Source organism: Prionailurus viverrinus, unplaced genomic scaffold (genome assembly GCF_022837055.1).
Source record: "Prionailurus viverrinus isolate Anna unplaced genomic scaffold, UM_Priviv_1.0 scaffold_38, whole genome shotgun sequence".
Lineage (NCBI taxonomy): Eukaryota > Metazoa > Chordata > Mammalia > Carnivora > Felidae > Prionailurus > Prionailurus viverrinus.
This window is the reverse complement of record NW_025927606.1, coordinates 34,454-47,674: the sequence shown is the minus strand read 5'-3', so window position 1 is coordinate 47,674 and position 13,221 is coordinate 34,454. Positions and strand designations below refer to the sequence as shown.

The following is a 13,221-nucleotide window of genomic DNA, read 5'->3' as shown; positions in this document are numbered from 1 at the left end:
ACTCCTAGGGCCCAGGGTTCCCAAGTGAGACTGTCCCTGAAGGGGGGGGAGGGTCAGTTCTCAGGGACGCTGCTGTTGGAAAGGGGCCGGACCTTCTTTCCCGGGGTTTGGTGCAGGCTGGCCTGGGCTCGTGCCCCGGAGAGTGAGAATTTCAGAAGGGGTTTGCAATCCCTCTGGCCCAGGAAACAGAGAGGGGCTGGTCTTCTGGTTCCCATTCTGGCTTTCCCTGCAGCCAGCACACCAGTCCAGTCCCATAGGTGAATGACCCTGCAAAAAGAAAGAAGAAAAAGAAAGGAAAGGAAAGGAAGAAGGAAAGAAAAAAAGAAACAACAGCAGAGAACTTCTGTTTCCTGGGGAAACCTCCAGAAGCCGTGGGACCTCACCCTGGGCTCTGGGAGCCCTCCCAAGAAAACTAGACTTATACCGGCTTCTGCCAGCAGCCCCCCACCCCCAGCTGGCCTCCCCAGCCCCGCTCCCCGCACTCCCCACCCCCAGCTCCTCAGAGGGCCTCCTTCTTGCCTTCAGCCCCAGGCTTGAGCCCCTCCCAGAGCACCTCACTAAAGGCCCCCTCCGGCCCCCCTGCTCTGTTCACTTTCTGATAGTTCCTTGAGCACTTTGTGGATTTTTCTGTAGGTAAGTTTTGCTCCAGGGGAAAAAAAAAAAATCTGTTAAAATCCAAATAAAAGCAGGTGAACGCTTCATGAGATACAAGATACCTACACGGTCTGACACGAGGTGCCCAGAAGACATTTATTAGTTACAGAGGGAAAACAGTCCCGTTACTGTGGAGGAACCTGGCAGACCTGACCTTAACCGAGGGACCAGCATTACCAGGACCAGCGATGGGACAGGTGACACCGTGTGACCCCGGATATGATGCAACGGGGGACGTGTACTTCACTCCTGGGTATTCCTGTTGCAACGCTTGACCCAAAGCCCATCAGAAGGAGGCATCACACCCAGAACGACAGGTATCCTAGGAAACAACGGACTTGTCCTCTCCAAAAATGTCAACGTTGTGAAAGACGAGGAAAGGCCATGGAATATTCCAGATCAAAGGACACTAAAGAGTTATAGCAATCTAACGCACGTGTAATTCTGGATGAGAATCTGGGTCTAGGAAAAAGTCTTTATCCTTTTTTTTTAACGTTTATTTTTGAGAGAGAGAGAGAGAGAGAGACGGGGGCGGGGGGGTGCAGAGAGAGAGGGAGTCAGAGAAGCCCAAGCAGGCTCCAGGCTCTAAGCGCAGAGCTGGACATGGGGCTTGAACTCACAAACCACGAGATCAGGACCTGAGCTGAAATCAAGAGCGGGACACTCAGCCGACTGAGCCACCCGGGCTCAGTGAAGGGATGTGGGGCGAGGCTGGGGGACAATGCCCATGCCCCCTGGAAGACAGAGGCGCTCCCAGGGGGGTGGGTGACACGCTGCGGCAACACCTGCCATGGCCAGCTTTCTCCACCTGCCAGCCCGGACCCAGAGGCTCCGGACAACCCGCTCAGGAGGAGAAGGGGCAGGCACCTTGAACCCGGCGGACCGGCCAGAGAGCTGGCTCGTTCGTCGGACAAATATTTATTGAGAGCGAGCACAGAGGAGAGAGACTGTCCGCCGAAGGGGAGTAACAACACTGGCGAACAGAACTGTTGACTTGGTCCAGGGTCCGGGCTCACTCGGGTGTTTGCCCTCGGGTGACCCTCAAAACACACACCTTCCTTGTCAGCCGCCGGCACCCCCGTTCCACGGGCGAGGAAACCGGAGCCGCTGGTGTGGACCCCCCACCCAGACCCCTGGGGACCCGTTTTCCCCATTGGGTGACCTCCCCTTCTACCGATCAGCACCCGCAGAGCTTTGTGGGCTGGAGGGCACAGCGTGTCTGGGTGATTTGATCACGGCCACACCGCCAAGACAAGAGGGAAAGACAGAATTCGTGTCCCGGGAGTTTGGGGCCAGAACCCGCGCGCATCCCCATCGTGCTGCACAGCAACTCCTTCCTTCCTTCCTTCATTCGTTCATTCACTGGCTCGCAGGTCTGCTCTGGCCAGCCCGTGCTGCCAGGCATCGAGCCGACGAGGGCACGCAGGAGGCCCAGGCCCCGCCTCAGAAGCTCTCCGTTCCTTTCGGAAGGCAGACGCAACCTCACCCATGTGATCGTTCACTGATTCAATAATCCTACACCGAGGACCTACCGTGTGCCTGCGACGCGCCATAGATGGGGAGGGAGATGTGGGTTCCACAGAGTCCTTGTCCTCCCAGAGCCCTGGGCCTGGTGGAGGAGGAGCAGACCACATGGCGTGTGTCAGGATGTCCCTGCGGGCAGGACCCGGTGGGGGCCCACAAAGGGGCACGGGACGGTCTACCCGGGAGGGCAGGCAGGACCCCCGAGGAGGTGGGGTGGAGGAGCCTGGCTGGGGAGAAGGGGAGGAGACAGCTAGTCCCGGAGATGGGTGTTTGCACAACGTCTGCGGCTCCTGGCCGACACGTAATCAGAACAGTCGCGCTCTTGGCCTGGCGCAGGAGGAAACGCCCGCGGAGGTGGCCCCCTGCCGCCCGCAGCCAGGGCCTGGCATCACCCCCGCCCGTGGGAAGCCCAAAACCCGGCCCCGAGTGCACCCTGGATGGGACCCAGCAGGCTGCCAGGCGGGCTCGGGCAGGTGAGGCAGAGGTTAGCGGGCCAAGCCACACCACTGTGGATTTGCAGGTGCTCCTGGCCGAGGACAGGCTCCCTTTTCAGACCCCCCACCCCCCCGGTCAAAGTCACCGGGGGCTAGAAGTGAGGCTGCTGTGGGAGCTGCCGTCGCTCGCAGGGTTCCACCGCTGGGAGCTGCCTGCGGGAGGGGGGGCTCTGCTACTCACACACTGGCCCCAGGGGAGAGCAGCTCACGGGAGCCCGAGCGTCACGCTCTCTCCCACGGGTCTCTGGGCCAAGCCAGGCAGTGGAGAGGAAGTGGGGAGGGCGGGGAGGACTTGGGGAGACAGAGGATTGGCACAGACACTTGGGGAACCAGTCACACGGGCTTAGGTCTCACGCTCCCACCGCTTTCCGGAACCCTCCACCACGTGCCCCCCTTCCCGAGCCTCGTGTCTCACCAGCCAGACCAGAAGAAGGCGGACCCTACAGGGGCTGTTAAGGACTGATTGAAATGACGGGGAACGAGGCAGCTGACGGTACCTTCTTCAATGCCTGCCCGTGACTTTTTTTTTTTTTTTATTTTTTAACGTTTTATTTATTTTTGAGACAGAGAGAGACAGAGCATGAACAGGGGAGGGTCAGCGAGAGGGAGACACAGAATCTGAAACAGGCTCCAGGCTCTGAGCTGTCAGCCCAGAGCCTGACGCGGGGCTCGAACTCACGGACCTCGAGATCATGACCTGAGCCGAAGTCGGCCGCCCAACCGACTGAGCCACCCAGGCGCCCCGCCTGCCCGTGACTTTGAAACACGTGTGCAACCACACGGGTCCACCCGTGATGTTACCATGTCCCCCGAGGTACTGTGTTCCTCTCCTTTCTTTGTTGAAGTTTTAAATACATTTGTTTTCGTTACACAACACAATTCTGTTTATTCTTTGGAGCTCAGCGAGCATCAGGGGATAGGATAACTTAAAAAAACATCTGGGGGCGCCTGGGTGGCTCAGTCGGTTGGGCGTCCAACCCTTGATTTCGGCTCAGGTCATGGCCTCATTTGTGTGAGTTCGAGCCCCGAGTCAGGCTCTGTGCTGACAGCACGGAGCCTGCTTGGGATTCTCTCTCTCTCCCTCTCTCTCTCTCTCTGCCCCTCCCCTGCTTGCTTGCTCGCTCTGTCTCAAAATAAATAAATAAACATTAAAAAAAAAAAAGCTGAGGAGCTGTTCACTTCTCTCTCCACAATGAACTGTAAAAACAAGATACTTGTTAAAAGTAAACCGCACCCCTGACGTGGGGCTCAAGTTCACAACTCCAACATCAAGAGTCGAACGCTTCACGGACAGAGCCAGCCAGGCGCCCGCCCCTTCGAATCAAACTTTTTGCCTGAGCGGCCCGGGGGCTCGGGCTCTGTTTTGCCTTCAGGTAGAGCTAAGCGTTACTTGGGTGTCTCAGAAACGACCCAGCTGCCAGCAGCAGAAACCGACTCTGGTTATTTTAAGCAAAAAAGGGAATTTAGTGGAAGGGTATCAGCTTTGCCAGGAGTCTGCGAGGGGAGGAAGAAAGATCGGTCCCTCTCACCTTCTCTAACGGGAGGTGGGGCATCGGCTGTGTGTGCCCATGGGTCTGTCCACCAAATAGGTATCGAGGGCCTCCATGCGCCAGGGCTCGTGGGAAGCCGGGGGCCAGGCAGTGCCAGCGGCAGAACCGGGCACGTAAACAGGGCACAGATATCGTCAACATCTGTGTGTTTTTGATTAACATCTCCTCCCACCTAGTTACGCCTTCTCTCTGTGTCTGGCTTGGGGTTTCCCCAGCAGCAAACCCTGAGACAAAGATTTGAGTGCCAGTCACCTGGGAGGGGACCCCAGGACACACTGGCAGAGGGAGCGGGGAAATGATGCAGGGGACAGAAGGAAACAAGAAAGGGGGCCTCGTGGGGCCCGTCGCCATGCTGGGCACGCGGAGCCCGGTCTTGCCAGGAAATGGGGAGACAGCACAGGACAGCGCAGAGTGGCAGCTGGGGGCAAGGCCACTGAGGCTTGTAGGTACACGGGCACACCGCTCTCACACCCCTGGTCCCTTGGTTGACAGGCCTGCCCTGCCGCCGCTCCTTTGCGTAATGTAAGTCATGAGCCCCGCAGACCTCTTTCCTTTTCTCTCTGGGCCCCTTCCTGCGTCGCCGGCCAAAGAAACCTCAGCAAGACCGGGAGAAAATGCCCATCTCGTGCGGCTGCGAAGGAGGTCTGATTCTACACTACAAAACCATCCTCGCAACTGTTACTATGTTTACCTCGTTAGATGTAAAATAAAACGCTCTTAAAGAACCACACCAAACAAAGGTGCGGCTTCATGACTTATCAGGTGACCCCCTTGAAGCCACCAGCCAGCTGGGACAGAGAGGGGGGAGGGGGCCACCCTCCCCGGGAGCCCTGCCACGTGCCCTCCTCAGACGACGACCGCCTCCCGCCGCACAGATGGGCCCATTCTCCTGACTTTGATGTTCGCAGGCTCTTCGCTTCCTTACATGGCGCTCTAGTGTGCTCTTGTGCATTTTGCTAACTTGGTGTGTGCTTTGAATTTCCTTAACCGACAGGTCTCCTCTCTACATTCATTGCCCGTTGCTATGGTAGGAGATAATCTCAAACTCACCGGCCTAAAATGGCCCAATCTGATTCCTGACGGTTCTGGACGTCAGATGTCTGCAATAGTCACACTGGACTGAGATCAAGGCTCTGGCAGGGCTGTGACCCTCCCAGAGGCTGGGGGGGGGGGGGGGGGACTGTGCATTCCCTTACCTTTTCCAGCTTCTGGAAGCCACTGCATCTCTCTGCTCGGGAGGCCTTCGTCCATCTTCAAAACCAGAAATGTTTGGTCGCGTCTTGCTCGTGCTAGGTCACCTTTCTTTGGACCCTCCTGCTCCATTTTATGAGGACCTTTTGGTTACACTTGGTGCACCTCCCCATCTCAAGATCCTTAACACAGTCACATCTGCAGAGTCCCTTTTGACACGTGAGGTCACATGTTCTCGGGCTCTGGGGATTAGGACATGGATATTGTTAGGGGCCACTTTCCTGTGTGCCACCCCATCCACCTTCCTCCCCCTTACAATTTGTGTGTTGAGGAACCCAGGCCGGTGGCCGGTAGGTAGCATCCCCCACTGTCCACACTCCAAGTTCAGTTCTGCATGTTCCTCTGTGCTCTGAACTCCCCGCGAACTGGGGGTGTGATCCAGTCGCTGGATCAGGCTCGGGCACCATCCCCCTGGCTCCTAACGTCTGCCCGTCTCTTTTTGTGATGTGGGGACTCACTGGTTCTCAAGGTCTAGATTCACGAATGCGTTGGGCAAAGCCGTGGTATTCTAATCCCCAAATTCCTTCCAAGTATCAGCTGGAATACTTTCCTAAGGAGGGAAACTCCAACTGGGTTTCCAACTGGAATGGGAAAGGCAGAATGGCTGCATGACCCCTTCTGTTTAGCAGTTTCCAAGGCAACAAGTTGACTCCTCATCATCCTCTGAAGAAGATCCACTAGAGTTAAAAAGTTTTTTTGTGAACCCATGAATTTAAACAGAGATTTCAGTAGATTCGTAAATTTTATAGCAAGTATAAATATATTTTTTAATGAAATCCCTTAGCAAGAGTAAACAAATGGGACTACATCAAACCAAAAAGCTTCCGCACCATGAAGGAAACCATCAGCCAAACAAAAAGGCGGCCATAGAGAATGGCAGAAAATACTCGCATGTTGCATAAAGGACTACTATACAAATAAATAAAGAACTCCTATAACTCAAACACCAAAACACAAATACTCTGATTTTAAAAAATAGGCAGAAGATTTGCAACTACGTGGGTGAAGGGTATTATGCCAAGCAAAATTAGCAACTAGAGGATATTATGCTAAGCGAAATTAGCCAGTCAGAGAAAGACAAATATCATATGACTTCAGTCCTATGAGGAAGTTAAGACACAAAACAGATGAATATAAGGGAAGGGAAGCAAAAATAATGCAAAAACAAGGAGAGGGACAAAACGTAAGAGACTCTTGAATACAGAGAACAGTCTGAGGGTTGCTGGGGAGGTTGTGAGTGGGGAGATGGACTAAATGGGTGAAGGGCATTGGGAAGGCACTTGTTGGGTGAGCACTGGGTGTTATACGTAGGGGATGAATCATGAGAATCTACTCCTGAAATCATATAGTGCTATATGCTAACTAACGTGGATGTAAATTAAAAAATAAGTAAAAATAAAAGAAATTAAGGAGGTCAGAAATAAAAAAAAAAATAAATAGACAGAGGACCCGAACACACATTTCTCCGAAGAAGACATCCAGATGGCCAAAAGCCACACGAGAAGATGCTCAACATCGCTCATCAGTGGAGACACGCAAATCAAGACCACAGGGAGGGGTCATCTCACACCACTCAAAATGGCTACCAAAAAGACAAGAAGTAAGTGTTGGCAAGGATATGGAGAAAAGGGAACCTGTTGGTGGGAATGCAAACTGGTGCAGCCACTGGGGAAAACAGTATGGAGGCTCCTCAAAAAATGAAAACTAGAAGTATATGATGTAGTCGTCCCACTTCTAGGTATTCACCCAAAGAAAATGGAAACGTGAATTTGAAAAGATATATGCATCCCTGTTTTTTACAGCATTATTTACCATAATCAAGATAACTAAGCAATTTGGGGTTCCCGAGTGGCTCAGTCACTTAAGCGTCTGACTCCTGACTTCGGCTCAGGTCATGATCTTGCGAACCGTGAGATCAAGCCCTGCGTTGGGCTCTGCGCGGGATTCTCTCTCTCCCTCTCTATCTGCCCCTCTCCTGCTCTCTTTCCCTCTTTCTCAAATAAATAAGTAAACGTTTTTTAAAAAGCCACTTGTGTCCACCGGTAGATGAATGGGTACAGAAGGGGCGGTATATATTTATACAATGGAAACTTGGCCACAAGAAAGAATGAAATCTTGCCATTTGCAACAACATGGATGGACCCGGAGAACAATATGTTAAGTGAGATGAGTCAGAGAAAGACACACACCATATGGTTTCACTTATATGTAGATTCCCCCCCCCAACCCCCCCAAACTCCAAACCAAACCAACCAAACAATAAACAGAGAAATAGACTCCTAAGGACAGAGAACAAACCAGTGGATTCCAGAGGGAGGGGAGTGGAGGAAAAGCAAGACAGGGGAAAGGGAAAATATGAAATTCCTGGTGAGTCCATGCCGTGAGCCCTCACTCACGCCCACCGGTGGGTCTGCGGAATCACGGCAAAGCGTGCCCTGTGTTCGTGGATCGGCACCTCCCTCCTCTCACACATTAAACCCAGTGACTCTTCTCTCCGATGGAAAAGGAAACAAGATTTCTATCACCCTGTTAGATTTCTCATCTAAAGGAAGGGTCTGAGAGTCTGTCCTATTTAAGATAATAATACAGAACTCCTGTTTCCAAGCCCTGGGGGGGTGGGGCTGGGGTAGTGCTGTCCTCAGTGTTTGCTTTGAACCCAGCCCCAACCTCCTGGCCCCGAGCCTTCCTGGAGTCCAGGGCGGGCCCCCCCGCCCCCCTCGCTCCTTGGTTGTTTGTCCCTGTTTCCCGGCTGGGCCCTGGAGGGCCGGGGAACCCTCCTGGGGCTCCTGCAGGCCTCACAGCTCTTACAGCGGCCCCCTTGGTCCTCCCTCTGGGACTTCGAGAAGCCCATCGCCCTGGGCAACCGTGAGTTCCTTCCCCTCCATCTCCTGCCACGTCACTGCCTGGCAGCTTCTCCGCCTCAAGGGGGGGTCCCTGGTTTTCCCAGCAGGCCCCCAGATCTCCTGCACACCCTCCCCAGAGGCCTACTCCCAGCCCTGCCCCTGAGAATCGGGCTGCTTCTCATCCTAGCTCGGCCTCGCCACCCCCGTTTGTAAGAACAGCTGGTCCTTCCGTAACAGGTGCTGGGAACCAGGAACCACTGTAGGTGCTTTATATACTTTAACCAGGAGGCAGGTGCCACCAGCCGCGCATTTCACGGAGGGGGAGGCTCGGACGCGGGGCCACCTAGGAAGGGAGAGGAAGAGCCAGGTCTCACCCGCTAACCATCCGGCTCCGGGGGTCGCTGATTCCGATCAGAAAACACCACCACTGAAGACCAGCCCCTCAGCAGCCCGCGCGGGAAAGGATCAGAACGTGCGTAAATAATAAAACGAGCAAATGCGAGAACAGAACCGCAGCCGCGCGAGATCTGCCAGGCGCTCTCAAGCTTGAGCTGGCATCAGAATCCCAGGGAGGGTGTGTTCAAACACGGATTGCTTGGCCCAGCCTCCGAGTTGCTGACTCAGCAGGTCTGGGGTGGGCCTGGGAACGGGCATTTCTAGCGAGGTCCCCAGGGATGCTGGTCTGGGGCACCTGCTTTGGGACCTGCTGCTGTAATGAACCTACCCACCTTGGAAGAACGGGACTGGGCTGAAACTGTCTGCTTCCTCCCTGGTTACACAGAGGGGTAGTTCCAACGTGAACTTTCCCGACCAGTGGTCTTATGACAATGAGCATACGGTGAGGTTAAAAAAAAAAAAAAAAAAAAGTCCTCGTCCGTTAGGGATACATTCTGGAGCCTTCAGAGGGGATGTATAGCACGCCTAGGATTTGCTTTAAAGTACTCCAGCCTTGGAGTGGCTCAGTTAGTTGAACGGCTGACCTCAGCTCAGGGGTGAGCTGAGTGGTTCGTGAGTTCAAGCCCTGCCCTGGGCTCCCTGCTGTCAGCACAGAGCCCACTTCGGATCCTCTGTCCCCCCTCTTTCTGCCCCTCCCCCGCTCACGCTGTCTCTCAAAAATGAACTTTTAAAAATGATAATAAAACACAAAGTACGCCAGCCTCTGCCCTCGCAAAAAAGTTGAGGGTATAGATGAAACAATGGTAGCTGGCTGGTAAGTCCACTTTCTGCCCCCTGTTTATATTTGAAGGTGTTCATGATCAGCCTTGCCCATCTCATGCAAAAGACCGTCTGGCTCCCACATGTAGAAACTGGATAACCTTGAGCAAGAAGCCAGCAGTAACCGAGCCTCAACTCTCTCTGCCATCAATGCGGACGATGGCATCCTTCCAACGGGGTGGTGGCGGCGGAAGGGGCGAGTGTTAGCCGCTCGCCTTGGCACGTGACTCGGGAAATCACAACGGCCCCAAGCGACGCCCCCACAACACACGCTCCAGCCTGGGCCCGGCGGGGTAGGGCCTCGCGGGCAGGGGACTCGCCCACCTCAAGGCACCTGTTCAACAAGTTCCGGGGCTGAAGATGGAACTTGCCAGACGTCTGCCGGTCTCAGAGCCGGAGGTGTGGGTGTGGAATGTGGGGCGGCAGATCACGTGGGAGTGCTTCGGGCGGGGAGGCCTCCGGGCGGTCACAGGCAGGATGTGGCCTCTCAGGAGCCTTGGCGGTGGCTCCACACTGTGACTTGGGCCTGTTTCTTTATGTGGCAACCGAGCGTAGGGCAGGAATCCAAACGCTGTCCCAGGGGCCCCCGGCTTGCTCAGATGTCCCAGTCAAGGTGTCTGTTGTTTTAGTGGCTGTTTTATATTGTTTCGTTCGGGTTCGGTTTTGATGGCCCATCACAGAAACCCATTTGTGCCAACCTGAGTCGGGGGCGACTGGGGGCCACCGAGTCTGTCCTGGAACGTCAGCAGAGGGAGGGCCTCCAAGCCTCACGTCAATCGGATTCAAGTCCTGGGACACTGTCAAGAGCTATCTACGGTCTCTGTCTCTGTCTCCGCCTTCCTCTTCCTCCTCATACACAAGGCAGGAGGTGGCCTTTGCACAGCTAAGAGCCCCTCTCTCTGTTCACACAACCCCTAGAGCTGGCTGATGTTCGCCCAGGACTTCCCTTCGTGCCAGGCCTTGGGCAGGAAGCTTCACCACCAGGATTTCTCATCCCAATAGGAGCCATGGAGGAAAGCACCTGCAGAGGCGGGATGTACAGGTCTCCTCCCCCTGAGCCGGGAGCCTGGTCACCTTCCAGCGTCAAAAAGACTGGGCGGCGGGGCGCCTGGGTGGCGCAGTCGGTTAAGCGTCCGACCTCAGCCAGGTCACGATCTCGCGGTCCGTGAGTTCGAGCCCCGCGTCAGGCTCTGGGCTGACGGCTCAGAGCCTGGAGCCTGTTTCCGATTCTGTGTCTCCCTCTCTCTCTGCCCCTCCCCCGTTCATGCTCTTTCTCTCTCTGTCCCAAAAATAAATAAATGTTGAAAAAAAAAATTAAAAAAAAAAAAAAGACTGGGCGGCAGAGTGGGATAGGGGAGTCTGATTGGCCTCCCTTTAGTCAGGTGACCCACGCCTGGACCAATCCGCTGTGGCCAGGGAGGGCTCCCAGCCTACCAACATGGCGTCCCCCAGGCGCAGCGGCGGAAAGCCGTTCTCAGGGCTGTGGCCCTGACGCCTGGTCCCTGCAAAACCCTCCCTCTGTGCCCTTCCTTCTTCCTGAATAGCCTTACGTGAACACACAGAGCCCTGCTGCATTCGTCTTCCCACCTAAGGGGTTAGACGAGGCCTGATTTCCAATCCTATTTTTGACGGGCTCCTAACGGTCTGTTGTTGGGCAAACGACTTCACCTCTTGGAGCCTCAGTGTTTTCGGCTGTAAATGAGGATCAGAATCCTAGCTTCTGAGAGAGGTGGGGAGAATCAAATGAGGTAATCATCCAGGCAAACCCTTCAGTGGCTCGCCATTGCTTTCGTGGTCAAGTTCGAGCCAGCTGTGAACCTGCTGGCACCTGGTTAGCGATCTACGTACCCCCTGTCCTGTCCCAGAGGGCCCCCTTTTACCAACCACGCCCAACTGCTTGCAGTTCCTTGAGCTTCCCTGGGCTGTGCTTTGCACCTACTGTTCCCTCTGCCTGAGATGCCTTTCCTCTACTTCCCCGAGCTAAGTTGATGAGGGAGCTCGGACCAAGTTGAGGGCAAAGTACAGGCTAACAGTACCACCACCCCTTTTTAACAAAGTCACCTTTTTGCACCAAAGACGTCCGAGAATTCTTTCTTGGCCATCGGCTCCGGACCACCCCACCATCACCCCAAGACTTCTCCAAAGTTACTTCCTTGCTCCCTACAGTTGGTTAAATTGTGCCCCTCCTTCAGTCAAAAAGAGGGTCCACCTCCTAACCCCCAGAACCAGAACCCTGGAACCTGTGTATGTGGCCTTATTTTGGAAATAGGGTCTTTCCAGATATACTTAAATTAAGGCTCTTGAGATGAGATCATCCTGGATTTAGAGTGGCCCCCAAGGGATTATAAAGTAGGCTTTGTCCCACCTGCACTGTCTTCGCCCGCAGGGCCCCGCTTGCCTTCTTTTCTGGACGACCTTGCTGATCTCTATGTGAATGTTCTTCTAGAAAAGTACTTGGGGTGGGAGAATCGGTTAATCTTAGCAGCCCAGCTGGAAAATGGTGCCGGGAAAGACTGTAGCTAACTTGGTCAACCCAAAGGAACAAGTGGATGGTTTGATGAAGTTTGCGCTTAGGGAACAGCCTTCTTAAGGGGGTGAGGTCTCTCGCCGGCCCTGCCCTCGGCCAAGTGCCCCCAGATTCCAGCTACTTTTCCGGGATCTTGCATGAAGCCCTTTGTATCCAGCAGGCAGGGCTGGAGCAGCCCATGGGCCGGCCCACCTCTCCCAGCTTTCCGGTGCCCCTCCTCAAGGCCCCTGTTTGCCGTCAGGAGGGACTCAGCCCTCAGAGGCTGGGCCACCTCTGCCCCCCGTGGCTGTGGACCTGTCCCCAGGCAGCCACAGAGATGGCCGTGCCCCCTATTGCCTCTTGAGTATGGCAAGAGAGAAAACTCCAGGCTGGATTCCGAGAAGCGGAGCCAGCCTCCGGCAGTTCTGGAAGAAGGAGATGGGGGGTGGGGCTCCCAACTGGCCAGTTCCAAGCAGCGAGGCCTTGGGGGCGTGGCTTCACCCCGTGGAACTAGAGAAAACCTCACGAGCTCTGCTGATGTCCCGGTTGCACCGTTGGGCTAAGTTACGCAAGACGTTACTGCGGGTAAGGTGGGCGCCCCTGTCCATTTCTCCGCACGTCCTGTAACGGCAAACGGGTAGACGACCTTGGCATAAGGTCTACTCTGACTGTGACACGTAGCGGCGGGGGGAGAACAAATGTGTTCCTCGCCTTCTACAATCTTTTCCGGAAAACCTTCCTAGAATCCGTGGTTCCCAGGAGCACAAGAAAAAGCATGTAGGATCTCTTTGCTCTGAAGGACGGTAGGTAGGAGAATCCCATAATCGAGTCCAATATTTTACTCAAAACTTATTCGGTACCTACACGTGTTCATATAGCTACACAAATTAAAGGCTTCTTCTCGGCGATAAAGAAAAAGAAAAAAATCCCTCCCCACCCCCACCCCCCCTCGGATTATTATTTCGGTCTGCAACCTCACTCTGCCCGTTGACTAGCTGGTGGGACACTTGCTAAGTGACTTTATTTCTCTGTGTCTCTGTTTCCCTGATCTGTAAAATGGGTATGCACAGGGTCCTCCTCGCGGCTTGGGACGGCCCAGATGACCTGTTGGTTTTCTTTAAAGGGCTCACAGAGGCGCCTGGAACGCGGTACGTGGTCCCAAGGAGCTGGCTCTCGTGTTACGG

The 13,221-nt window shown here is 54.7% G+C and overlaps 1 long non-coding RNA gene across 2 annotated transcripts; it reads right to left on the bottom strand.

The window, feature by feature from the left end:
• Positions 1 to 610: 610 nt before the first annotated feature.
• LOC125158853 (uncharacterized) lies at positions 611 to 9,376 on the bottom strand. 2 transcript variants are annotated; one of them, XR_007149554.1, is made up of 4 exons: positions 9,045 to 9,376; positions 5,419 to 5,655; positions 2,187 to 2,263; positions 611 to 976 (listed from the first exon to the last, which is right to left on the bottom strand). It is a non-coding gene; the product is annotated as an uncharacterized LOC125158853 (long non-coding RNA). The 2 variants fall into 2 exon arrangements; XR_007149553.1 differs by lacking the exon at positions 9,045 to 9,376 and adding an exon at positions 8,691 to 9,030.
• Between the last annotated feature and the right edge of the window lie 3,845 nt (positions 9,377 to 13,221).